This window comes from Schistocerca americana, chromosome 11 (genome assembly GCF_021461395.2).
Source record: "Schistocerca americana isolate TAMUIC-IGC-003095 chromosome 11, iqSchAmer2.1, whole genome shotgun sequence".
In the NCBI taxonomy this organism is placed as follows: Eukaryota; Metazoa; Arthropoda; class Insecta; order Orthoptera; family Acrididae; genus Schistocerca; species Schistocerca americana.
The window spans coordinates 140,745,417-140,771,720 of NC_060129.1; the positions used below are offsets into that span (position 1 = coordinate 140,745,417).

General features: G+C 44.2%; 2 non-coding genes across 2 annotated transcripts; both read left to right on the top strand.

Annotated features, from left to right (window-relative positions):
• Nucleotides 1-17,328: 17,328 nt before the first annotated feature.
• On the top strand, nt 17,329-17,403 carry Trnat-ugu. The gene has a single exon. It is a non-coding gene; the product is annotated as a tRNA-Thr (tRNA).
• A 366-nt stretch (nt 17,404-17,769) lies between these two features.
• Trnat-ugu lies at nt 17,770-17,843 on the top strand. Its single transcript has one exon. It is a non-coding gene; the product is annotated as a tRNA-Thr (tRNA).
• The last annotated feature ends 8,461 nt before the right edge of the window (nt 17,844-26,304 follow it).

Sequence of the window (26,304 nt, forward strand, 5' to 3'; positions counted from 1 at the left end):
GCGATTTTCCAGTGCTCAGAACAGACTCCTAAAGAAGCCTTCGCCGCTGCCATGGAATCATGGCGTCAGCGTTGTGAAAAATGTGTACGTCTGCAGGGCGATTTCGTCGAGAAGTAACGCCAGTTTCATCGATTTCGGGTGAGTAGTTAATTAGAAAAAAAATCGGAGGCCTTAGAACTTGAATGGACGTCGTAAGTTTGAAAACAAGCGGGAAGGATGTATCTTCAAATGGTTCAAATGGCTCTGAGCACTATGGGATTTATCATCTGAGGTCATCAGTCCCCTAGAACTTAGAACTACTTAAACCTAACTAACCTAAGGACATCACACAAACCCATGCCCGAGGCAGGAATCGAACCTGCGACCGTAGCGGTCACGCGGTTCCAGACTGAAGCGCCTAGAACCGCATGGCCACTCCGGCCGGGAAGGATGTATCTCCACACTGTAAAACTTTCACACATGCAGAATGAAAACTGTATTTGTACAAAAATAGTGTGCATTTCTTTTGGAGTGACTCTCGTACATTCTTCATTTCCTACAGGGAAACAAGGAGGACGAGCCTGATTACCAGGAAGTCATGATGGAGGTTTTGTTTACTTTACTTTTCCACAGGGTGGCTCTGTTGTATCGTATTTACATTGTCTCATGACAGAAAGTGCTATGAATCAGCGACAGATCCATTCATTACTCGGTGCTATCCACAGTCCTAGAGTACAATACGATGGACCAGTACCGGTGCAGTATTTCCTTGTCGCTGAACTGGATGGAGAGGTCCTATGCGAGGTCACCTGACCTGAATCCTATTGATTACACAGGTCTGCAAAGAAATATTTTTTGAATGTTGTTTGAAATTTTATAACTGACTTTTATGTACTTTTCAGCGCTAATTTCAAAAGTGCAATCCATTTTTTTCTACCACGTCACGTTTTCTCATAAAAAATGGAATATTTTTGGATAATAACAAAATTTAAGCAATTTATCACACTTTTTCCAACGTTATAAAATTTTATTTTATTTATAAATCATGTTCTAAACTACATTTCCAGTACACTTACATTTCTCTTCAAGCTCATAATTCCTTATAATATCGCTTCCGCTTTATGTCGAAGCTTCTTTTATTGCTTTTCCGGCTGTGGATTCGTCGAGGATCACCTCTCTTTATCATCCAGCAGTAGTCCGCTATCATGTTGACGTTCCATCTTCCTTGATATCTTCTTTCCATTTCTTTGGTGTCTTGGTGGAATCTTTCGCCCTGCTCTCCACTTACATCACTAAGTTTTGCAGCGAATTAGTCAAGATGTGAGGCGCATACTCTACTTTGAAACGTGCCATAAGTCCAGGAACATCACTGCAAAACACCCGTGAGAAATATCCTTTTTGTTTTTCAAATTGAAACCTCATACGTTGCAAGAACAAAAATAGCAGTCATCACTATGATTTTTGGGCTCCCTCCAAACCATTGGTATTCCAAAACGTAAGGACTGCTTTTCACGTTGAAACCATTGCGCCCGCATCTCGTGGTCGTGCGGTAGCGTTCTCGCTTCCCACGCCCGGGTTCCCGGGTTCGATTCCCGGCGGGGGTCAGGGATTTTCTCTGCCTCGTGATGGCTGCGTGTTGTGTGCTGTCCTTAGGTTAGTTAGGTTTAAGTAGTTCTAAGTTCTCGGGGACTGATGACCATAGATGTTAAGTCCCATAGTGCTCAGAGCCTTTTGAACCATTTGAAACCATTGCCTCTGTTCTTCAACACACACTGAACAAACTTTGTGCCGGGCCCAAGGCTTATCTTGATCGCCTAACTTTATACCAAAATAGGCGAAATACACTTTTTCAACAAAATCTGAAATGTTTCATCGGTACTTTTTGACGGTATAGTTACCAAAAATGTAGCAGAAGCAATCTGGCGAGTCCGATGTCCATAAGACGACTTCACAACACAAGAGAACAGTCACTGTTTTAAATCACAAGTAACAACAACACGTGAACAGCACAGAGTGAAGGGGAAGAGGTACAACAGCAGAAGCTCACTGATTGGTGATGGCGGGAGAAGGGGCAGCGCGACAGACAGGCACTGACATCAAAATACTGCTGGTTTCTCCTAATTACTCTTTATTTTACGTATATCTGGAATAAAAACGGCCAAATAACAGTTTATGGACATCCTAAAAATCAAAATTCAAACTCTCTAGGTAACAGTTTATAGAGATCCTAAAAGCCAAACTCAAATACACTACAGTGCTGAAATATCGAAAAAAGCTAAAACTAGACAAACAGTTTGTGAAACAACTGTACGTGATGGAATTTTTTCACTTGTTTTCCCGAAATCAGCGTTGAAACAATTTTTATGTCGTTGACTTGTGTTATTTCCTATAGGGAAATGAGACTGCAATGGATACGGAGATGGAACTAGTTGGCATAATTGTAGCTGCCTGTGATGTGATTCGAAACACTCCTTTCTTTCAGGAGTGCTAATTCTGCGAGGTTCGCAGGAGAGCTTCTGTAAAGTTTGGAAGGTAGGAGACGAGGTACTGGCAGAAGTAAAGCTGTGAGGTCGGGGCGTGAGTCGTGTCGTGCTTGGGTAGCTCAGTCGGTAGAGCACTTGCCCGCACTTGTCCGGCACACAGTTTTAACCTGCCAGCAAGTTTCATATCAGCGCACACTGCGCTGCAGGGTGAAAATCTCATTCTGACACACCAGGGATATTTGTCAGGGTACGTCAGAATCTTGTTCGCCGATGCCATGCTTGCACTGAGGTTGAAGACCGTCAGTTTGAGCACATTATGTAAAGTACAACACAAATGGTACGTTCATTGTGTCAATCCTGATATTTGCAGTTAAGTAACGTAAATAAAAAAAGTACACATTAATACTACGAGGCCTATCCACAAAGTACCCAAGAAATGCATGCAGACAATGTCGGCAAGGAAGGTGATCACGACTGTCTTTTGGGACAGAAAAGGTGTGTTTTTTGTGGATTTCCTGGAAAGAGGCACTACAATAAACTCTCAAAGGTATTGCCAAACTCTGCACAACCTCAGAAGAGCAATACAAAACAAGCGCAGGGGAAAGTTGGGCTCAAAGATCACGCCTATTCACGACAACGCCCGGGCCCACACGGCAAATGCCACTCGTGAAGTTCTCGAATCTTGTAAGTGGGAGTTGTTTCCTCATCCGCCGTACAGTCCCGACCTGGCACCGGGCAACTTCCACTTATTCCCAGCAATGAAGAAGTGGTTGGCTGTGCAGCGTTTTGATGACGACGCACAGCTTCGAGAAGAGGTAGCCACGTGGTTGAAGGCGCAGGCGGCCGAATTTTACGACGAAGGAATTTCCGAGCTCGTCCATCACTACGATAAGTGCCTTAATTTAAATGACAACTATGTAGAAAAGTAGTATTTAAGCGTGGCTTTCATCTGTACAGAATAAAAAAAAATTCCAATACTTTATTTATTTTTTATTCCAAAACGTAATGTACTTTCTGGATAACCCTGGTACTTTCGATAAGATACAGCACTTCAGCAAACTTCAAAAGAGTCATATCATTGCTTCCAGATTGTCTATAGGGATTCGGCTGTAGTGCAATGACTACAGAAAGAGTGGCGACGACATGAAGTAGAGATACTAACGTGGTAAGAAGGGTAGACATGCTTTCATCCAGAAGGAGTACACCATGAGAAGATCGTAGGATTGTTCGACTGGCTCTAGCGAACGAATGGATGGCAAAAACTGAAATCTGAGCAGAGGTTACAGACAGTGTCACCACGAACCATCGAGAAACGATTATAGGAAGCTGGGTTAAGATTTCGAATTGGCACCCTCGATTACAGCTGACACCGTATCGCAGGCAACAGGACCTCGTATGCTGTAGAGCAGGCGTGGCCAACCTATGGTGATCCACAAGCATGATTCACTAAATTGTATTGTATTGTTCTGTATGGAAGTGGGGACCCAGAAACGACGGAGTGGCTTCGTCTCCGCCGTAGCCCTCAGTGGCACACAACCCCACAACAGGGTACAGCAGTTCACTCACCCCACTGTCGCCCCACAGCGAACCCAGGGTTATTGTGCGGTTCGGTCTCCAGTGGACACCCCGGGAACGTCTCACACCAGACTAGTGTAATCCCTATGTTTGCATGGTAGAGTAATGGTGGTGTGCGCGCACGTAGAGAAAGTGTTTGCACAGCGATCACCGACATAGTGTAACTGAAGTGGAATAAGGGGAACCAGCCCTCATTCGCCAAGGCAGATGGAAAACCGCCTTAAAAACCATCCAAAGATTGGCCGGCACACCAGATCTCGACATTAATCCGCCAGACGGATTCGTGCCGGGAACCAGCACACCTTCCCGCCCGAAAATCAGTGCATTAGACAGCACAGCTAACCGGGTGGGCTTCACTAATTTACCTAAACTCGTGGGATGCTCACGAACTTTTTTTCGTGAATAATGGGATGAAGAATTGTTAAATTGGTTTTCTCAATATTGAATTCAGGTGATTTTTATTTAATAATCTCCTTCAGCAGGCTTCTCCGACTCCAGGTTCCCTACCTCAAATTGTTCAGTCTAGCATCCTCGATGTTGCGTTGAATTTTTGCACGGTCTTAGGGAACACAGTGTATAAGGGGCGAATCACCTACAACTTGCCCAGCAAATATTCCGGAAATGGAAAGTGCTGTTGATGTGCGGTATTCACGGAATGGATTCTTGGTCGGCGGGTCGTATTGTCAGCCAATACACAGATTGTAATAATATTTAGAAAGTGCATTTTTTTGTGCAAAGACCACTTTTTTAATTGGAACAATGCTTGTTGATGTTAACAAACTGAAAATAGGGTAATTATAACGCCAGCGGTGATTCATACAGGATCGTTGTGTGAGTCATTTACGAGATACTGTATTTTGAAAAGCTCCCTTATCACCACATATACAATGCCTGTTATAGCACACAGTAAAGAAAAACATAAGTGGATATACTAGATATGTGGATTCTGACCAGTTAACGAGGCAACTGACCATCACGGGTTGTGTTAAAATGACCACCGGCAGCGGCAATACAGGCTTCCAGTCTGGTATTGAAACACTGTTGCATGCACGCTAGACTCTCATCGGAGATGTCGTGGCAGGCTGCAGTAATACGTCGTTGTATATCATCGGCTACAACTGGTGTATCTTTGTAGACAGCTCATTTCGGATTTCCCCACAGAAAGAAGTTTACAGCTTGTCAAATCTGGAGAACAGGCTAGTCAATGTACAAGTCCTCTGGGTCCAGTTTAGCGATCTTTAAACAATTCGTGAAGACTGTGGGCTGCACAGCCATCATGTTGGTACCACTGGTTCCTCCCAGTCTGCAGAGGAACGTCTACTAGCATCTGTGGAAGACGGTCTGTTAGGAGGCTGCGACACCTGTGCGCGTTCCGTCTATGAAAACAGGCCTATGAGCTGGTGGTTGACTATTCCACACAACACATTTCACACTCCATGGACGGTGACGTTTCACCTGACGAAGTCGACGGGGACTCTCAACAGACCAAAAGTGCATCTTTCTGTGGTATACCTGACCATGGTTGGTAAATGTCACTTCACCACTATACAAGATTCATAGTACAGGGCTATTACAAATCATTGAACCGATTTCATAAATTCGCTGTAGCTCCATTCATTGACATATGGTCACAACACACTACAGATACGTAGAAAAACTCATAAAGCTTTGTTCGGCTGAAGCCGCACTTCAGGTTTCTGCCGCCAGAGCGCTCGAGAGCGCAGTGAGACAAAATGGCGACAGGAGCCAAGAAAGCGTGTGTCGTGCTTGAAATGCACTCACATCAGTCAGTCATAACAGTGCAACGACACTTCAGGACGAAGTGCAACAAAGATCCACCAACTGCTAACTCCATTCGGCGATGGTGTGCGCAGTTTAAAGCTTCTGCATGCCTTTGTAAGGGGAAATCAACGGGTCGGCCTGCAGTGAGTGAAGAAACGGTTGAACGCGTGCGGGCAAGTTTCACGCGTAGCCCGCGGAAGTCGACGAATAAAGCAAGCAGGGAGCTAAACGTACCACAGCCGACGGTTTGGAAAATCTTACGGAAAAGGCTAAAGCAGAAGCCTTACCGTTTACAATTGCTACAACCCCTGACACCCGATGACAAAGTCAAACGCTTTGAATTTTCGGCGCGTTTGCAACAGCTCATGGAAGAGGATGCGTTCAGTGCGAAACTTGTTTTCAGTGATGAAGCAACATTTTTTCTTAATGGTGAAGTGAACAGACACAGTGTGCGAATCTGGGCGGTAGAGAATCCTCACGCATTCGTGCGGCAAATTCGCAATTCACCAAAAGTTAACGTGTTTTGTGCAATCTCACGGTTTAAAGTTTACGGCCCCTTTTTCTTCTGCGAAAAAAACGTTACAGGACACGTGTATCTGGACATGCTGGAAAATTGGCTCATGCCACAACTGGAGACCGACAGCGCCGACTTCATCTTTCAACAGGATGGTGCTCCACCGCACTTCCATCACGATGTTCGACATTTCTTAAACAGGAGATTGGAAAACCGATGGATCGGTCGTGGTGGAGATCATGATCAGCAATTCATGTCATGGCCTCCACGCTCTCCCGACTTAACCCCGTGCGATTTCTTTCTGTGGGGTTATGTGAAAGATTCAGTGTTTAAACCTCCTCTACCAAGAAACGTGCCAGAACTGCGAGCTCGCATCAACGATGCTTTCGAACTCATTGATGGGGACATGCTGCGCCGAGTGTGGGAGGAACTTGATTATCGGCTTGATGTCTGCCGAATCACTAAAGGGGCACATATCGAACATTTGTGAATGCCTAAAAAAACTTTTTGAGTTTTTGTATGTGTGTGCAAAGCATTGTGAAAATATCTCAAATAATAAAGTTATTGTAGAGCTGTGAAATCGCTTCAATCATTTGTAATAACCCGGTACATGTGGGGTGTATTGTTTTGACGCCCATCTACAGAAGTTAACAATATTCTCATAATCGTTTCCATGCAGCTCTTGATGCAGGGAGATGTAAAGGGATAGAACCCAGCCGTCCGGTGTGGCCGAGCGATTCTAGGCGCTTCAGTCTGGAACCGCGCGACTGCTACCGTCGCAGGTTCGAACCCTGCCTCGGGCATGCATGTGTGTGACGTCTTTAGGTTAGTTAGGTTTAAGTAGTTCTGCGTTGTAGGGGACATGATCTCAAATGTCAAGTACCATAGTACTCAGAGCCATTTGAAGCATTTAGGAGCCGATTACCTCAGCTGTTTGGTCCCATAAGACCTTACCACAAACTTCCAATTTTTTTCTTAGTTTCGCACGAGCAATGATTTCTAAAACCATGCTGACTCATGGACATAAGCTTCTTGGTTCAAGAAAGTTTATTGCATTTGAGCTGAGAATATGTTCAAGGATTCTGCAGCAAACAGGAGTTACGAATATTGCTCTGCAATTTTGCGGGTCCATTCTTTTACTCTTGTTATATACTGGAGTCACCTGCACTTTTTTCAAGTCGCTTGTGACTTTTTGGTGGGACAGAGATTCACGGTAAATGCAAGCTTGGTAAGGAGCCAATGCCGTACAGTACTCTTTGCAAAATCGAAGTTGGGCGATTCCACCCGGACCTGGTGGTTTATTTACTTTCAAATCTTTCAGTCGTTTCTCAACGCCAGGCACCCTATGCTTATTACTATGTCGTCCATGTGGGAGTCTGTCCGATGGTCAAATGACGGTATTTATCAATTGAAGTCTGAAAATGAGTCCGTGATCATATTTGTGGCACTTTATTTTACATAAATTTTTACGTTTCGCTATAACCTGTTTCGGGTACTGCCATCTTGAGATCTGTTACAAAAGCAAGAAATGTGTAACCAACTAATCTAGTTCGCTGACACTAAATCTATAAAAGTCCTGGTGCTACATAACGAATATGAAATGTTTAGATGTATACTAGCTATACATACCATAAAATATTCTGATGTAGTATCAACGTCTAACTAAACATGTAGGTAGATAGTACGTGCTGGTGATGATCACAATGCGTCTGGTATTTATGCAAGGTTCAAAATGGCCCTAAGCACTATGGGACTTAACTTCTGAGGTCATCAGTCCCCTAGAACTTAGAACTACTTAAACCTAAGGGCATCACACACACCCATGCCCGAGGCAGGATTCGAGCCTGCGACCGTAGCGGTCGCGCGGTTCCAGACTGTAGCGCCCAGAACCTCTCGGCCACTCCGGCCGGCTATTTATGCAATGAAACACAGGCCAGCAGAGGGCACTATAGCTAGGCTACATGATTAATCAGTATCGTAACTGTGATGGTTAAAATGTGGTATGCGCAGTCATTAATTAAAATTACTTGACATGGCAAAACGAGCGTCTGACCTGGCAAAACGAGCGTCTGTTAGTAAACATGTACTGACATATTCCACGTGGAATTGGATCCATAGTTAAAATCCAGACAAAAAGTGCAGATATTAATAATGTGAAGCTCCCAGCTTAGCAAGGTGAAACATACAGTTGTATAAAAGCCGGTATAGAAAGCATAAGATTAAATACACCTACAATATAAAATCTTCCAGCCTGACAGATCAATTACCATAAACGTAACTGTAAGGTGATTAAAGAAGCAGTGACTATTAATTAAAAAGTAAAAATCGATAGTCGATAATACTAACAGAGTGTGGTGTCAATGGTCGGACGACGCAAGTTCTCTGCGGTGGTTCAAATGGCTCTGAGCACTATGGGACTCAACTGCTGTGGTCATAAGTCCCCTAGAACTTAGAAGTAGTTAAACCTAACTAACCTAAGGACATCACACACATCCATGCCCGAGGCAGGATTCGAACCTGCGACCGTAGCGGTCGTGCGGTTCCAGACTGTAGCGCCTTTAACCGCTCGGCCACTCCGGCCGGCTCTCTGCGGAGGGAGGCCCACTCTGCTCGTCTCCGGCGGATTGTCGTGTGGTCGTGTGCGCGCCAGTATACATGTAAACATTTCGTATTTGTTATGTAGCGCCAGGACTTTTATAGATTTAGTGTCAGCAAACTAGATTAGTTGGTGACACACTTTTTGCTTTTGTAACAGATCTCAAGATGGCAGTAGCCGAAACTGGTCATAGTGAAATGTAAAAATTTGTGTGATCAAGACGGACCTGTAAAATAAAATGACGGTATGTTTGTACGATGCTGTAGCGCTAGCAACTTCTTGAACGTGAACAGTTTCCAGTGAAGCGCTGGAACGTGTGCGGGGTTGCATGGCAGGCTGCAAGCTCGCACTGACGCTGGTAGTGGCCATTTCGAGCAAAGGCTTCGAAGGTACGTTGTTTTTTTTACGTGTCAGACTCCACAGAGGTACTACAACCACCTTCCTTCGTCTTCAGTTTGCCGCAGGCAGTGTCCCATCCAACAACACAACCCCTCCGGAGACTTATTAACATCTATGTAGGGCTGGACATAAGCACCCATGTGAAATACACGTTCGTTTGTGCTACACCATAGAATAAACAACTGTCGGTATTAACAATATTCAAACTCCGATACCTCGCAAACTACTTCGACCACACTACTACAACAGACAGCATGTACTTTCTAACTTAGTCTACTTTTATTGTGGTACTGTCAATAGGTATCGCTCCATTGAAACATTTGTACCTATCTTCAACTAAATATACTGCATTTGGAACTCGAAATAGTCTGTGCATCGGCTGCATAGGTGGGCCTCTGGCTGCCATTCCAGTCTGTGAAGTGACTGGCAGCTTCCATTGTCGCAGTATTTTGCGGTTCAAGGTTTAGTTGATTCACATTGTATGAATGTCTCTCTCTCTCTCTCTCTCTCTCTCTCTCTCTCTCTCTCTCTCTCTCTGTGTGTGTGTGTGTGTGTGTGTGTGTGTGTGTGTGTGTGTGTGTGTGTGTGTGTGTGAGAGAGAGAGAGAGAGAGAGAGAGAGAGAGAGAGAGAGAGGGGGGGGGGGCGTGGTGAAAAGTGCTGCCCCCGAAATTTTTATTCTGTTGTCAGCATCGGTTGAGGTGTCACTCGGTCGATTTTTCCGCCTCGCTCACCCAAGTTGCAACGATCTGCCGCTAGACGGCTCCGGATTGTAGCATGTAACATGGCGGTGTATAATGTAACTACGTCGGTGCATGAGAAACAACGTGCTGTAATCGAGTTTCTAAGCGCAGGATACTCCGTCCACGCATGGATCACCCTTTCCCTCAGCGTGTGCGGAACCACACACGAGCGCGGCGCATCTGCAAGGACGCGACGCGTATGGTTCACACGCAATGATCGTACTCCATACAGTTCCCACTCGGCCCCAACCGATTTTCGTCTGTTTCCAGGACACAAAGAACACCATCGAGAACTGTAGTGCTATACAGGTCGAGACAGGAGCGACATCGCGGCTCCGTCAAAAAAACCAATCATTCTACAGCTGCGGTATCAACAAACTGGCTCTCCTTGGGGAAATGTGTTTCTCGCCATGGCGACAATGTTGCGAATTAAATTTGTAGACATCAAGAATCAAGATGTAGAATGTTAATGAAGGCTAAAGAGAACGACAGTTTCACTCTGCGGCGGAGTGTGCGCTGATATGAAACTTGACTGGCAGATTATAACTGCGTGCCGGACCGAGACTCGAACTGGGAGGCAAAGGTCCCGAGTTCGAGTCTCGCTCCGGCACACAGTTTTAATCTGCCAGTCAAGTTTCATATCAGCGCACACTCCGCCGCAGAGTGAAAATCTCATTCTGGAAACATCCCCCAGGCTGTGGCTAAGCCATGTCTCCGCAATATCCTTTCTTTCAGGAGTGTTAGTTGTGCAAGGTTTCGCAGGAGAGCTTCTGTAAAGTTTGGAAGGTAGGAGACGAGGTACTGGCAGAATTAAAGCTGTGAGGAAGTTTCAAGGCTAAATAGTTTTTACATAAAAAATTCGGAGACATTACTTTTCGGCAAGTCGTCGTATACGCCTCCTAAATCCAACATTAGTGATGTGTCTTTCACTTTTTATAGCTCATGTGAGCTCTAAAGGGTAACCTCTGTGCTCCATAACTCTCCGTAACTTTTCCCTAATCACATTACCGAAAGCCTTCTCAAAATCACTAAAAGCAATGTGCGTCTGTTAAACTATGCTTTTCAACCCGCTCCCCTAACATTAAAACTGCAACAGTTAACCCGGGGGCAGTTCTTCCACTAGTAAACCTCCTGCTCTTGTTTTCAGTCTTGTCTTTAAAATTCCTGCTTAAAATTTATATCCTCTGTGAAATAAGCTTATCCCTCTGCAGTGGGCACATAATTTTTTTCCCCCATTTCTATACAGGGTGAATCAGCTGCTCTTACCTATGGGTTTTATGCAACGTGCAACGCCTTCAAAAGCAACGCGCGATATTTTCATATTTTCTCACTCGCTATCCGCCAACTACAGGGTGAGAATTATCGAACTGTATGAAATAAAATCGTCACAATTTCTGAACGGTTCGCTTTAGGACGTTCAAACTGCACGATTGGTCACAGGGCATCGTGGGAATTACGCTACTGGCCATTAACATTGCTACACCAAGAAGAAATGCAGATGATAAACGGGTATTCATTGGGCAGATATATTATACTAGAACTGGCATGTGATTACATTTTCACGCAATTTGGGTGTACAGATCCTGAGAAATCAGTACCCAGAACAACCACCTCTGGCCGTAATAACGGCCTTGATACGCCTGGGCATGGAGTCAAATAGAGCTTGGATGGCGTGTACAGGTACAGCTGCTCATGCAGCTTCAACGCGATACCACAGTTCATCAAGAGTAGTGACTGGCGTATTGTGACGAGCCAGTTGCTCGGCCACCATTGACAGGACGTTTTGAATTGGTGAGAGATCTGGAGAATGTGCTGGCCAGGGTAGCAGTCGAACATTTTCTGTATCCAGAGAGGCCCTTACAGGACCTGCAACGTGCGGTCGTGCATTATCCTGCTGAAACGTAGGGTTTCGCAGGGATCGAATGAAGGGTAGAGCCACGGGTTGTAACACACCTGAAATGTAAATTCCACTGTTCAAAGTGCCGTGAATGCGAACAACATGTCACCGAGACGTGTAACCAATGGCACCCCATACCGTCACGGCGGGTCATACGCCACTACGGCGATGGCCAATACACGCTTCCAATGTGCGTTCACCGCGATGTCGCGAAACACGGAAGCGACCATCACGATGCTGTAAACAGAACCTGGATTCATCCGAATAAATGACGTTTAGCCATTCGTACACCCCGGTTCGTCGTCGAGTACACCATCGCAGGCGCTCCTGTCTGTGATGCAGCGTCAAGGGTAACCGCAGCCAAGGTCTCAGAGCTGATGGTCCTTGCTGCTGCAAACGTCGTCGAACTGTTCGTGCAGATGGTTGTCGTCTTACAAACGTCCCCATCTGTTGACTCAGGGATCGAGACGTGGCTGCACGATCCGTTACAGCCATGCGGATAAGATGCCTGTCATCTCGACTGCTGGTGATACGAGGCCGTTGAAAACTTTCCTCATTTCAGCACGTTGTAGAATTCGCCACCGGCGCCAACCTTGTGTGAATACTCGGAAAAGCTAATGATTTGCGTATCACAGCATCTTCTTCCTGTTGATTAAATTTCGCGTTTGTAGCACGTCATCTTCGTGGTGTAGCAATTTTAATGCCCAGTAGTGTAGTATGCGCATCCGCACGCACCTTGTTGTTGTCGACCATTTGCAGGTGAAAATGTATGTGCGTATAGCGATTCTGAAGGCCTACTATGCGAGCAATAACAGCCCAACTGCGGCTCAAAGGAAGTGTTGCGACCGACTTCAAGCTTAAGACAACCGGTCCAAGTGTGCTAATAGTCAAGAACTTGATTCACAAGGGTCACAGAACGGGTAGTGTTCATGATGACAGTGTATGCAATGTTAGTCGTCCAAAAAGGGTGAAAACGCCTGGAAACATCGAGTAAACACGCCCAGCCTTGGGAAAGAGATCAGACGAGCTGCACAACAGGTGGGAATGCACTGGGAGACATTCCGACAAATTGTTGTGGAAGACCTGCATCTCTTCCCATACAAAATTCAAACCCATCAGCCATTAAGACTCAGTGCCGCGGAAAAGCGGTTCTGTTTTGCCAACATTGTTGCCACCAGAATTAACGAACACGACTTCGACGTGAATGTGGTTTGGCTTGGCGACGAAGCACATATTCATCAAGAAGAAAAATACATGCATTTGGGGGTCTGAGAATCCGCATTTCGCGATCGTGAAGTCTTTTCAGCCTCTACGGATGACCGTCTTTTGTGCAATAACCAGCCACGGAATAATCGGTGCGATATTCCTCGATGGCAAGGTGACTGCCGAACGGTACGTGAATGTTTCGGACGATACATTTCATCCTCATTATCCAAAGTGACCCTTATTTCGACAAGATGTAGTTCATGCAAGACGGAGCTCGACCCCATCGAAGTAGGAGAGCTAGACGCCAGTGGCATGGGCCTAGATTGACCGCCATATTCTGCGGATGTGAACACATGCGACTCCGTTTTGTGAGGCTGTATTAAAGACAAGGTGTACAGCAGGAACTCCAAAACCATTGCTGAGCTGAAAACAGCCACTCAGGAGGTCATCGGCACCATCAATGTTCCGACACTTCAGCGGGTCACGCAGAATTTCGCCATTCGTCTACGCCACACCGTCGCCAATGATGACAGGCGTATCGAACACGTCATAACCTGAATCCGAATATTTGTAGTGACGTTAACTGCTGAATAAAGAACGTCCATACCGTAGTTTGTAACTAATTTACGTTTCTTCCATACAGTTCAGTAACTGTCACCATGTATGTAATGAACACAGGGACGAACATAGACTGTATACTAACTTAATGTGTTTTTTTCACATAGTTAAATTACGGTCACCTTGCATCAGTCCTACAGACAAAATAAACAGGTCCTTTCTGTACAGCCGGCCGGTGTGGCCGTGTGGTTCTAGGCGCTTCAGTCTGGAACCGGGCGACCGCTACTGTCGCGGGTTCGAATCCTGCCTCGGGCATGGATGTGTGTGATGTCCTTAGGTTAGTTTGGTTTAATTAGTTCTAAGTTCTAGGCGACTGATGACCTCAGAAGTTAAGTCGCATAGTGCTCAGAGCCATTTGAACCAACCATTTTTTTCTGTACATAATTTAATGCAATTTAATTTTCTTCTGGGATACGTTTTCGCTGAAGGCCATGGCTTTCGAGTTATTCAAGAAAAACGCATGTGATAAACCACTTTTGTACGTTTTTCTCGAATAATTTGGAAACTACGGCATTCGGCGATCAACGTATCGCAGCACAAAACTTAACTACGATGGTGAGTCAAATGAAGACCTTAAATATTTTTTAAAATATTGTTTATTGTGCAGAAGTGGTACAAAGCTGTATCACGTTTCAACATAATCTCCCCCACGCTCAATGCAAGTCCTCCAGTGCTTACACAGTGCATAAACATCCTTAAAAAAATTCTTTTGGTAGTCCGCGTAACCACTCGTGCACCGCGTGGCGTACCTCTTCATCAGAAAGTAACTTCTTTCCTCCCATTGCGTCTTTGACTGGTCCAAAAATATGGAAATCACTTGGGGCAAGGTCTGGTGAGTATGGTGGATGCGGAAGACACTCAAAATGTAGGTCTGTGATTGTTGCAACTGTTGTACGGGCAGTGTGGGGCCTTGCATTGTCATGTTGCAAAAGGACACCTGCTGACAGCAATCCACGTCGCTTTGATTTGATTGCAGGCCGAAGATGATTTTTTAGGACATCTGTGTATGATGCACTGGTGACAGTGGTCCCTCTAGGCATGTAATGCTCCAAAATGACGCCTTTTTCGTCTCAAAAGAGAGTCAGCATAACCTTCCCTGCTGATGGTTCTGTTCGAAACTTCTTTGGTTTTGGTGACGAGGAATGGCGCCATTCCTTGCTCGCTCTCTTCGTTTTCGGTTGGTGGAAGAGAACCCAGGTTTCGTCCCCAGTAACGATTCTTGCAAGGAAGCCATCACCTTCTCGTTCAAAGCACCGAAGAAGTTCTTCACAAGCATCAACACGTCGTTCTCTCATTTCAGGAGTCAGCTGCCGTGGCACCCATCTTGCAGACACTTTGTGAAACTGGAGCATATCATGCACAACGTGGTGTGCTGACCCATGACTAATCTGTAAACACACTGTAATTTCAGTGTCACTCGACGGTTTTCCTTCACTATGGCTTCAACTGCTGCAATGTTCTGTGGAGTCACTACTCGTTGTGCCTGACCTGGGCGAGGAGCATCTTCCACTGAAGTCACACCACTTGCGAACTTCCTACTCCATTCGTAGACTAGGTGCTGTGACATCACCGTACTGAACCTTCATTCGTCGATGAATTTCAACAGGTTTCACACCTTCACTACGCAAAAACCGAATAACAGAACGCTGTTCTTCCCTGGTGCAAGTCGTAAGTGGGGCGGCCATCTTTATACTGATACTGCGACGGTATGCGTGCATCTGCACTATGCTGCCACCTACAGGCCATTCTGCACGCTGTTTGTAGCACGCTTACCAACTTACAGGATAACGGAGGGAAATTTCGATTTGTTATTACAAATTTAAGGTTTTCATTTGACTCACCCTCGTACAGATAATTTCCTACAAGAAGGTTCGGTTCATTTTTTTCCTTTAGGACTAATAATCTGTGCGTGGTGAGCGAGAGAATATGAAAATCTTGCATGTGGTATTTGGAGCTATTGCGGGTTGCGTAAAACGCTTAGAAGGGGCTGTCGAATCACCGCGGATATCGAAATTATTTTTGCTTGCGTAATTTAGTATAGGATATTTGCAGTGCATCATAGCCGCGTATATACCTGGTGATCAAGAAGTCAGTATAAATTTGAAAACTTAAGAAACCACGAAATAGTGTAAGAGAGGCAAAAATTGACGCACATGCTTGGAATGACATGGGGTTTTATTAGAACAAAAAAAAAAAAAAAAAAAAAAAAAAACAAAGTTCACAAAATGACGCGTGAAAGATCTCTTGCGCGCGTCGTTTGGCGATGATCGTGTGCTCAGCCGCCACTTTCGTCATGCTTGGCCTCCAAGGTCCCCAGACCTCAGTCCGTGCGATTATTGGCTTTGGGGTTACCTGAAGTCGCAAGTGTATCGTGATCGACCGACATCTCTAGGGTTGCTGAAAGACAACATCCGACGCCAATGCCTCACCATATCTCCGGACATGTTTTACAGTGCTGTTCACAATATTATTCCTCGACTACAGCTATTGTTGAGGAATGATGGTGGACATATTGAGCATTTCCTGTAAAGAATATCGTCTTTGCTTTGTCTTACTTTGTTATGCTAATTATTGCTTTTCTGACCAGATGAAGCGCCATCTGTCGGACATTGTCTGAACTTTTGTGTTTGTTTGGTTCTAATAAAGCCCCATGTCATTCGAAGCATGTGTGTCAATGTGTACCTCTCTATCTACATTATTCCGTGATTTATTCAGTTTTCAATTTTATACTGACTTTTTGATCACCCGGTATTTTCGTCGACTGCCCACGGCGTTATGAAAATATGGAGACGTAGTAGATCGTGGGCGTCGGACGACACCCTCCGTTTTGAACACAGGGCGTCCGAGTATTTTTTTTAATGTTTTATTTATTTATTTATTTTTTTCGTTTCTGTATAATCGCGTTTTCCGTAACTAGGTTACAGCTCGGCGCCGTGCAGCCTGTCCTACCTGGAGATAACTCGGTCATTCACTCCTCTGCTCGCACACACCAGACGCGGCGCAGCGTGCTGCCCTTTTCTGATCAAAGGGTTCTGCCTGCCCTTCATTCCATTAGGGCCGCCTTCTTCTGCTTCGTTGTCGGTCGTCGCTGGCAGCCAATAGCGTGTGCCGGACGTTACCTGCGACAGGTTATCCGCGTTTCCGTATAACTGTCCAGAGTTCCTCTCCATCCAGGCGTCAGCAGGTGTTGTTACACTGGCCGCGCATTCCCTGTCAGCGTACGTCTGCTAATGTGATAGACGTAAAAAATTTACTGAAATAATTTTTGAGGGAGTGACCGAATAAATGAAATGTTAATTAAATGGACACCCTAGCTGCAGACAGGCGTTGATGTACTTCATTGGGGACATGTTGGAAATGTGTGCCCCGACCGAGACTCCAACCCGGGATCTCCTGCTTGGTAGATCAATCTGCCACGTGTATGATGGGCAAACATCTATTAGGCGCACTACGTATGTAGTGGTGTGGACATGTTGGGAATGTGGATCTCACGGGGAGCGTGCAAGGGTTAAGTCCCTGCAGACGCGCTATCCTCTGTGCCCTTGGTGGCTCAGATGGATAGAGCGTCTGCCATGTAAGCAGGAGATCCTGGGTTCGAGTCCCGGTCGGGGCACACATTTTCAACATGTCCCAAATGAAGTACATCAACGCCTGTTTGCAGCTAGGGTGTCCATTTAATTATCATTTCATTTCTAGCAAAGCTGCATGGTTATCAACGGTAACTGTTCGTTCGGGAACAGATACTACCGTCATATATAGTTAAAATATGGCTTCCCGGCCATTGACCTTCTTGTGCGAACGCACACGCTATGCCAGAACTCGTACGGGACTTGGTAGATTAATCTGCCACGAGTAATGAGTATGACGGGCAAACATCTATTAGGCGCACTACGAATGTAGTGGTGTACACATGTTGGGAATGTGGGTCTCACGGGGAGCGTGCAAGGGATAAGTCCCTGCAGACGCACTATCCTCTGTGTCCTCGGTGGCTTAGATGGATAGAGCGTCTGCCATGTAAGCAGGAGATCCCGGGTTCGAGTCCCGGTCGGGGCACACATTTTCAACACGTCCCCGATGAAGTACATCAACGCCTGTTTGCAGCTAGGGCGTCCATTTAATTATCAATTTATTTCTAGCAAATCTGCGTGGTCATCAACGGTAACTGTTCTTTCGGGAACAGATACTACCGTCATATATAGTGACCAAATAATTAATACACTGGTGTCCAAAATCAAAGGAACAAACCTCTGTTTGCCCGTCCTGTGTCTAATTCACGATATAATCGAGCAAACTGTCAACCAGATGTCCGCACCATCGTGTTCTGCTTGGAAGATGGCATTAGTTAGTTAGCTGGTTTGCGAGAGGAGTCGAAACAGCGACGTCATCGGTCCCAACATTAGGGAAGGATGGGGAAGCAAGTCGGCCGTGCCCTTTTCAAGCGAACCATCCCATTTGCTGAAGCGTTTTAGGGAAATCAGGGAAAACCTAAATCAGGGTGCCAGGACGCGCGTTTGAACAGTCGTCCTGCCGAATGCGAGTCCAGTGTTAGTAGGTTCTGTCCAATATATTTTTATGCGTACTTCGGGCCTTACGCATTCAGAACCACCAAATTTATTATTCTTATGGTCTGACAGAGCACTGAAAGACCTAAGTCGAAACAAGGCTCCGGGAGTAGACAACATTCCATTAGAACTACTGACAGTCTTGGGAGAGCCAGGGATAACAAAACTCTAACATCTAGTGAGCAAGTTGTATGAGACAGGCGAAATACCCTCAAGAAGAATATAATAATTCCAATCCCAAAGAAAGCAGGTGTCGACAGATGTGAAAATTAACGAACTATCAGTTTAATAAGCAACGGCTGCAAAATACTTACACGAACTCTTTACAGACGAATGGAAAAACCGGTAGAAGCCGACCTCGGGGAAGATCAGTTTGGATTCCGTAGATATGTTGGAACTCGTGAGGCAATACTGACCCAACGACTTATCTTAAAAGCTAGATTAAGGAAAGGCAAACCTACATTTCTAGCATTTGTAGACTTAGAGAAAGCTTTTGACAATGTTGACTGGAATACTCTCTTTCAAATTCTGAAGGTGGCAGGGGTAAAATACAGGGAGCGAAAGGCTATTTACAATTTGTACAGAAACCAGATGGCAGTTATAAGAGTCGAGGGCCATGAAAGGGAAGCAGTGGTTGGGAAGGGTGTGAGACACGGTTGTAGCCTCTCCCCGATGTTATTCAATCTGTATATTGAGCAAGCAGTAAAGGAAACGAAAGAAAAGTTCGGAGTAGGTATTAAAATACATGGAGAAGAAATAAAAACTTTGAAGTTCGCCGATGACATTGTAATTCTATGAGGGACAGCAAAGGACTTGGAAGAGCATCTGAACGGAATGGACAGTATCTTGAAAGGAGGATATAAGATAAACGCCAACAATAACAAAACGAGAATAATGGAATGTAGTCGAATTAAATTGGGTGATGCTGTGGGAATTAGATTAGGAAATGAGACACTTAAAGAAGTAAAGGAGTTTTGATATTTGGGGAGCAAAATAACTGATGATGGTCGAAGTAGAGACGATATAAAATGTAGACGCAATGGCAAGGAAAGCGTTTGTGAAGTAGAGAAATTTGTTAACATCGAGTATAGATTTAAGTGTCAGTAAGTCGTTTCTGAAAGTATTTGTATGGAGTGTAGCCATGTATGGAAGTGAAACATGAACGATAAATAGTTTGGACAAGAAGAGAATAGAAGCTTTCGAAATGTGGTGCTACAGAAGAATGCTGAAGATTAGATGGGCAGATCACATAACAAATGACGACGTATTGAATAGAATTGGAGAGAAGAGAAATTTGTGGCACAACGTGACTAGAAGAAGGGATCAGTTGGTAGGGCATATTCTGAGGCATCAAGGGATCACCAGTTTAGCATTGTAGGGCAGCGTGGAGGGTAAAAATCGTAGGGGGAGACCGAGAGATGAATACACTAAGCAGATTCAGAAGGACGTAGGTTGCAGTAGGTACTGGGAGATGAAGAAGCTTGCACAGGATAGAGTAGCATGGAGAGCTGCATCAAACCAGTCTCAGGACTGAAGACCACAACAACACGAACATGGTTTTAAGTAGACTTGGCCACTGTTTCTATGTTTCGATACAGTGTATCGATACGTGGAACTGTTTCAGTGTTTCGGAACGGCTGTGGTTCACTGTTTCGAAACAGTGGTGTTTCATTCCGCCCCTGTCTCGGATAACCGGACCAGATTCGATCTCGAGCCAGACACAGAAACTGTATCGTTGTTTCAAAATAATGCTGTTTCAGTCCACCTGTGCCTGGAATTGACTAATTGTATCGAAACAGTGATGTTTCGTTCCGCTCTGTGTCGGACGAGATTCGGGCTCGGCACAGGTACTGAAACACAACATACCACTTCGTGAAACAATTTCAAGAGCGTCGAAATGTTTTTGACAAGTAATAGAATGAAGCTTAAGATATCCGAAAATGAAGCTTCGTTTCTAGCTGACTGTCCTATTCCGAAATCGCGTAACACTTGCTTTATAAACACTAACCAAACAATAAAACAACGCACACTATTCACATTAAAAATAATAAATATGTGAAAATCATTCAAATAAATTACACTTTTTTTATAACATACGCTTCTCTGTTCATGTACAGTAATCATATTGAGAAACACAAGTAAGCCCAAACATTTTGAATAAAAAAAGGCGTAGAGTGACAGTTATTAGACATATACATAAATTTGATGTACGTATAATTGCGGGCAATCTGTTTGACATATCACTGATAGTGTAATGGTGAACGGGAAGGGCTGGGAAGCATGGTGAATTTATAGTAACGGTTCGAAACACCTTGAAAGACAAAAAAATTTTCTGTTATATTTTATTGTTTATTCGAATTATTTGGCGTTATTTGTGAGTATATAGTCACTGTGCCTATTATCCACAATGATTCCCTTTGTGTGCATGTAAATTAGCAGTATGGGTATATTACCCATACTAGGGGAATGTGGGAATCCCAGTAGCATATCCGTTGTGTCTGCAGTTTGCTCCCACCTCCAGTTCCGTTCGTGGTGGTTCTTGTATCTTCAGCTATGGCTGTCCTCAGCCATTTGAAAAGCATGAAAGTCACACCACACGAAAGCAGCGCATTTGCTTCAGGAAACACGAAACTGCCAAGACGCCCAAGTGATAGTTCCATGCTTTCTGCGATATGATTAGCGCTCTCGCAACTCATTTGTGTTTATATGGACATACTTATTCAGTAGACATTCAAGATGATAAAATGTGTAAGTTTATTAGATTACAAAACACAAACTGTTTCACTGTTTCGAAACATCGTATCGAAACATTACATTGTACTGTTTCATTTGTTTCGAAACAGCTACGTTTTTCAGTTTGCCTGTTTTAAGTAACTGCCCATTTTTATACTGGACACCTAATGCCGCTCCCATCATTTAAAAAATTAAAAAAAGAATTTAACTACCGCTTTCACCAGATGACGGTATATTGGACGTGAATGGTGGGGAGTGGTTATGGGATTATGTTCAACGGTACCATGTTATAAACAGCGTATGTCAGTACTTTCTTGTTTAATTTAAAAAAACTGACTGTTTAAAAGTTTTACGCCTCAGAATTGGGGGATCGAATAGTTTATATGAGCCCTTATTATATTATTTTTTGTACAGATTGCCTGAAGATGCACCGATAAGTGGTGCGAAACCGATCGCAGGTTTAATAAAAATCATTCATATAGCCAGTGCGGAATTTTCTTTGAAAAAATTATCGCAAGCGCCGTAAACTATATTTCCTCCTCACTTGTAATGTTTGTACATAGAACATTTTCGTGTTTTCAGGTAAGAGCCGGTTTTCTCGAAGGTAACTACAACCTACACAGTTGGTTCTCGAGGGAGTACCGGACTACTTCACCTGTGAGAGGTAAGTACATCGCAGCAGGAACTTTTCAAAGAGCTGATTCGCTTTTGTAACTGTCAACGTGACGTGCCTGTAGTAAATAGCGGGCGTTTTACAAGCACCATCTGTGTCGCACCCAGCTCGCTGGACTGTTCTTCACACCCATAACGTGTGATGCAGGCATATTGACATGAGAAACGTGATTAGCAATGAAACATTCTTTTAACGAAAGCAGTTTATAGGAAAAAGCCCATTTTTGTCTGATTCGGTGACGTTTAGGATAGCTACCTGTTGCCGTAAGACGTTCAGATGTCTCTCCTGCATTTCGATACTGGAAAAAAGGCTTGAAGTTGGCTGTAACGAAGTCACGGTGTCTCCTTTCCCTTTAAGTAGGCCCTACGCGTGCCTATCTTCTTCCGCGCCTCAATTTCCTTCCGTCCTATTTTGCATCTCGATAGCTCAGTGAACAAGATGCCCTCAATATCTGAGAGCCATTATTCTTCTCAGAATCGATAAGAGGGTTGAGTGAGAGACGACTAGGGGAGGGAGGGAGGGGGGATGGTGTGGTGGTGGGGGGAAGTGTTTAATCTGCTGATACTTGTAGGGGGGGGGGGATGAGTGTGGTATTGGGAGGGGGGGGGGGGGCTGAGAAATGGATGAATGCAAAATGTCAGCGCAGCCTGTTCCCTGGTAATATAATATGGCGGCTATTCTCAGACTAATAGCGCCGAGTCTAGGGAATATGGCCTAGCGAGAAAATGAGTATCGAGAATTATTCGACGCGGACGAGAAACGAGTTTCGAAACTTGTCGGTCAAATACTGTATCGTGGAGTAACGTGGTGCAGTCTTACTGATTAATCTTCGACGAACTTCCTATTTATCAACATCTTAACACAGACTTCTAAGAAAATGAACCAAGTAACTGTCACAGTAAATGAAATCGGTCTCCTTATCAGTGTCATAATAAGCTCGATTATATCTGTTGTGGATCGCGATGAAGCGCCTCCTTTCGTATAAACCCCTCTTGCAGACTATAAGAGTATTATAAAGCCTCAAACGAAAGGACCCCCTCCAAAGTGAATAAAAAAGGGGAGAGCATCTATGCTCATTGGTACTTGGAAGTATTATAAATCTTGATTATTTTGCAAAGTGGATTAAAAAGGGGAGAGCATCTATGCTCATTGGTACTTCGAAGTATTATAAATCTTGATTATTTTCCAAAGTGGTTGAAAATGGGGAGAGCATCTATGCTCATTGGTACTTCAAAGTATTATAAATCTTGATTATTTTTATTTCAAATGAAATTACACCCATTGACTTTCATTGTGTGAATGAAAACTGGTTTCACGCCAAACTCACCTACTCTACTATACGATTACTCTGCAATTCACAATTAAGTGCCTGCTAGAGGGTTTATCGAACTACCTTGGAGCCATCTCTCTACCGTTCCACTCTCGAAGAGTGTGCGAGAAAAACGAACACTTAAATACTCCCACGTGAGCCCTGATTTCTCATATTTTACTATGATAATCGTTTCTCCCCATGTAGGTGGGCACCAACAATGTAGTTTTTACTCTCTGAGGAGAAAATTGGTGATCGACATTCCATGAGGAGGTCCTGTCGCAACAAAGAACGCCTTTGTTTTAATGACTGCCACTTCAATTCGTGTATCATATCCGTGGCGGTCTCTCCCTTATTTCGCGATAATACAAAACGAGCTGCCCTTCTTTGAACTTTTCCGATATCCTCTGTCAATGCTATCTGGTGTCCGCCCCCGGTAGCTGAGTGGTCAGCGCGACAGAATGTCAATCCTAAGGGCCCGGGTTCGATTCCCGGCTGGTTCGGAGATTTTCTCCGCTCAGGAACTGGGTTTTGTGTTGTCCTAATCATCATCATTTCCTCTCCACCGACGCGCAAGTCGCCAAAGTGGCGTCAAATCGAAAGACTCGCACACGGCGAACGGTCTACCGGAAGCGAGGCCCTAGTCACACGACATTCAGTACTATCTGGTGCGGATCCCACACTGCACAGCAGTACTCGAGAAGAGATCGGACAAGTGTGGTGTACGCCATCTCTTTAGTAGACCTGTTGCAGTTCGTAACTGTTCTGTCAATAAATCGCAGTCTTTGGTTTGCTTTTCCCGCAACATTATCTGTGTGAAGTTCCAAATTACTTCGTAAATGTTATTTTTAGGTATTTAATTGAATTTACAGCCTTTATATTTGAGTGTATTATCGTGTAACCGAAATGTATTCCTTTTAGTTGGTTGATCTGGGGGACGGACCAAGCATCGAGGTTATCGATCCCATTGGATTAGGGATGGATGGAGAAGGCAGTCGGCCGTGCCCTTTTCAAAGGAAGCACTCCGGAATTTGTCTGAAACGATTTAGGGAAATCGCTGAAAAAATAAGTCAGAATGACCGGGCGTGGGTTTGAACCGTCGTCCTCCCGAATGCGAGTCCAGTTGCTAACCGCTGCGTCACCTTCCTCGTTGTTCTTTGTAACACTCATGTCTAGTACCAATGTGGTAAGGGTAAAATGCAGGGAGCTGAAGACTGTTTGCACAGAAACGAGATGGAAATTATAAGAGTTGAGGGGCACGAAAGGGAAGCAGTGGTTGAGAAAGACGTGAGACAGGGTAGGAGGCTATCCAGGATCTGTATATTGACCAAGCAGTAAGAGAAACAAAAGAAAATATCTGGAGTAGAAATTAACGTCCAGGGAGAAGAAATAAAAACTTTGAGGTCTGCCGATGAATTTACAATTCTGTCAGAGACAGCAAAGGACTTGGCAGAGGCCGGCTGCTGTGGCCCAGCGGTTCTAGGCGCTTCAGTCTGGAACCGCGCTGCTGCTACGGCCGAAGGTTCGAATCCTGCCTCGGCCATGGATGTGTAGGATGTCCTTAGGTTAGTTAGGTTTAAGTAGTTCTGAGTCTAGGGGATTGATGACCTCAGATGTTAAGTCCCATAGTGCTCAGAGCCATTTGAACCATTTGAACTTGGCAGAGCGGTTGAAAGAAATGGACAGGATCTTGAAAGAAGGGTATAAGATGAATATTAGCAAAAGCAAAACGAGGCTAATGGAATGTAGTCGAATTAAATCTGGTGTTGTGGAAGGAATTATATTAAGAAACGAGACACTTAAAGCAGTAGACGAGTTTTGCTATTTGTGTACGAAAATAAATGGTGATGGTCGAAGTAGACAGGATATAAAATGTAGACTGGCAATAGCAAGGAAAGCGTTTCTGACGAAGAGATGTCCTTTCTGAAAGTATTTGTATGGAGTGTAGCCATGTATGGAAGTGAAACATGGACGATAAATAGTTTACACAAGAAGAGAATAGAAGTTTTCGAAATGCGGTGCTACGGAAGAATGCTGAAGATTAGATGGGTATATCATGCAACTAATGAGGAGGTACTGAATAAAATTGGGGTGAAGAGAAATTTGTGGTACAATCTGACTAGAAGAAGGGATCGGTTGATAGGACACATTCTGAGGCGTCATAGGATCATCGATTTAGTACTGGAGGGCAGCGTGGGAGGTAAAAGTCGTAGAGGGAGACCAAGAGATGAATACACTAAGCAGATTCAGAAGGATGTAGGTTGCAGTAGGTACTGGGAGATGAAGAAGCTTTCACAGGATAGAGTAGCATGGAGAGCTGCATCAAACCAGTCTCAGGACTGAAGACCACAACAACAACAACAACATCCCCATCAAGACTGACTATTTGGTTTATTCACCATTTATCACTGGTTGCTGTACCATCCCTGCCATAACGTTTTTTTAGTTCCACATCACAGATCCAAACATTTTTTACTCGTATAGTTAAACGATAAAGTTGACAAGCCGAGCCGCTATTTTCAAACTGATCCAACTGCATTCACTGAGTCACATAAAGCAGCCATTTTTAGTTTGAGCAGAAAACATTGTGAAGCGCTTGTGTAACTTCATATTAAAGAGTATGGGAGTCCTCTGTTTTGCGATTTTAATCAACTGAGAAACTCTTTCCATATTGCTGACCCTGTTGCTTGTTCTGTTCGTAATGACTACTTCTTGTTCTATCAGCTACATATTTTTCATTTTGTGCTCTTTCGCAATAAAGCTTATAAATTTTAATTCGTCACTCATTATTTTGTTTCAATATCTGTAGAAATTTTTTCAGGAGGTGGATCGCCATTCGGAGGGCACATCTCCATTTTCTGACCGTAGTGTCACGTCGTTTGCATATAAAAGACTATTTAACACGCCCCGTGGTACCCAATCCCATACGAACATTAAACTGGAATTTCAATTTCTGAATTACATCACCTGCATGAATATTAAAACGAGTGTGTATGTAATGGTACATCTTTCATCTCTTTGTTTAGTTTGCTGGGCTGTAGTATTCACACAGATAAATGTTGCGGCCGTCGATAGACTTCTTTAAATCACATGTTAACTGTGGCGGTTCTAGTAAGGTAAAAGAAAACAAGTAAGTTAAATATATTTCATTTTTTTCATTTCAATCTGATAATATATATATATATATATATATATATATATATATATTATTTATTATTATGTGCGATTGGACCCATA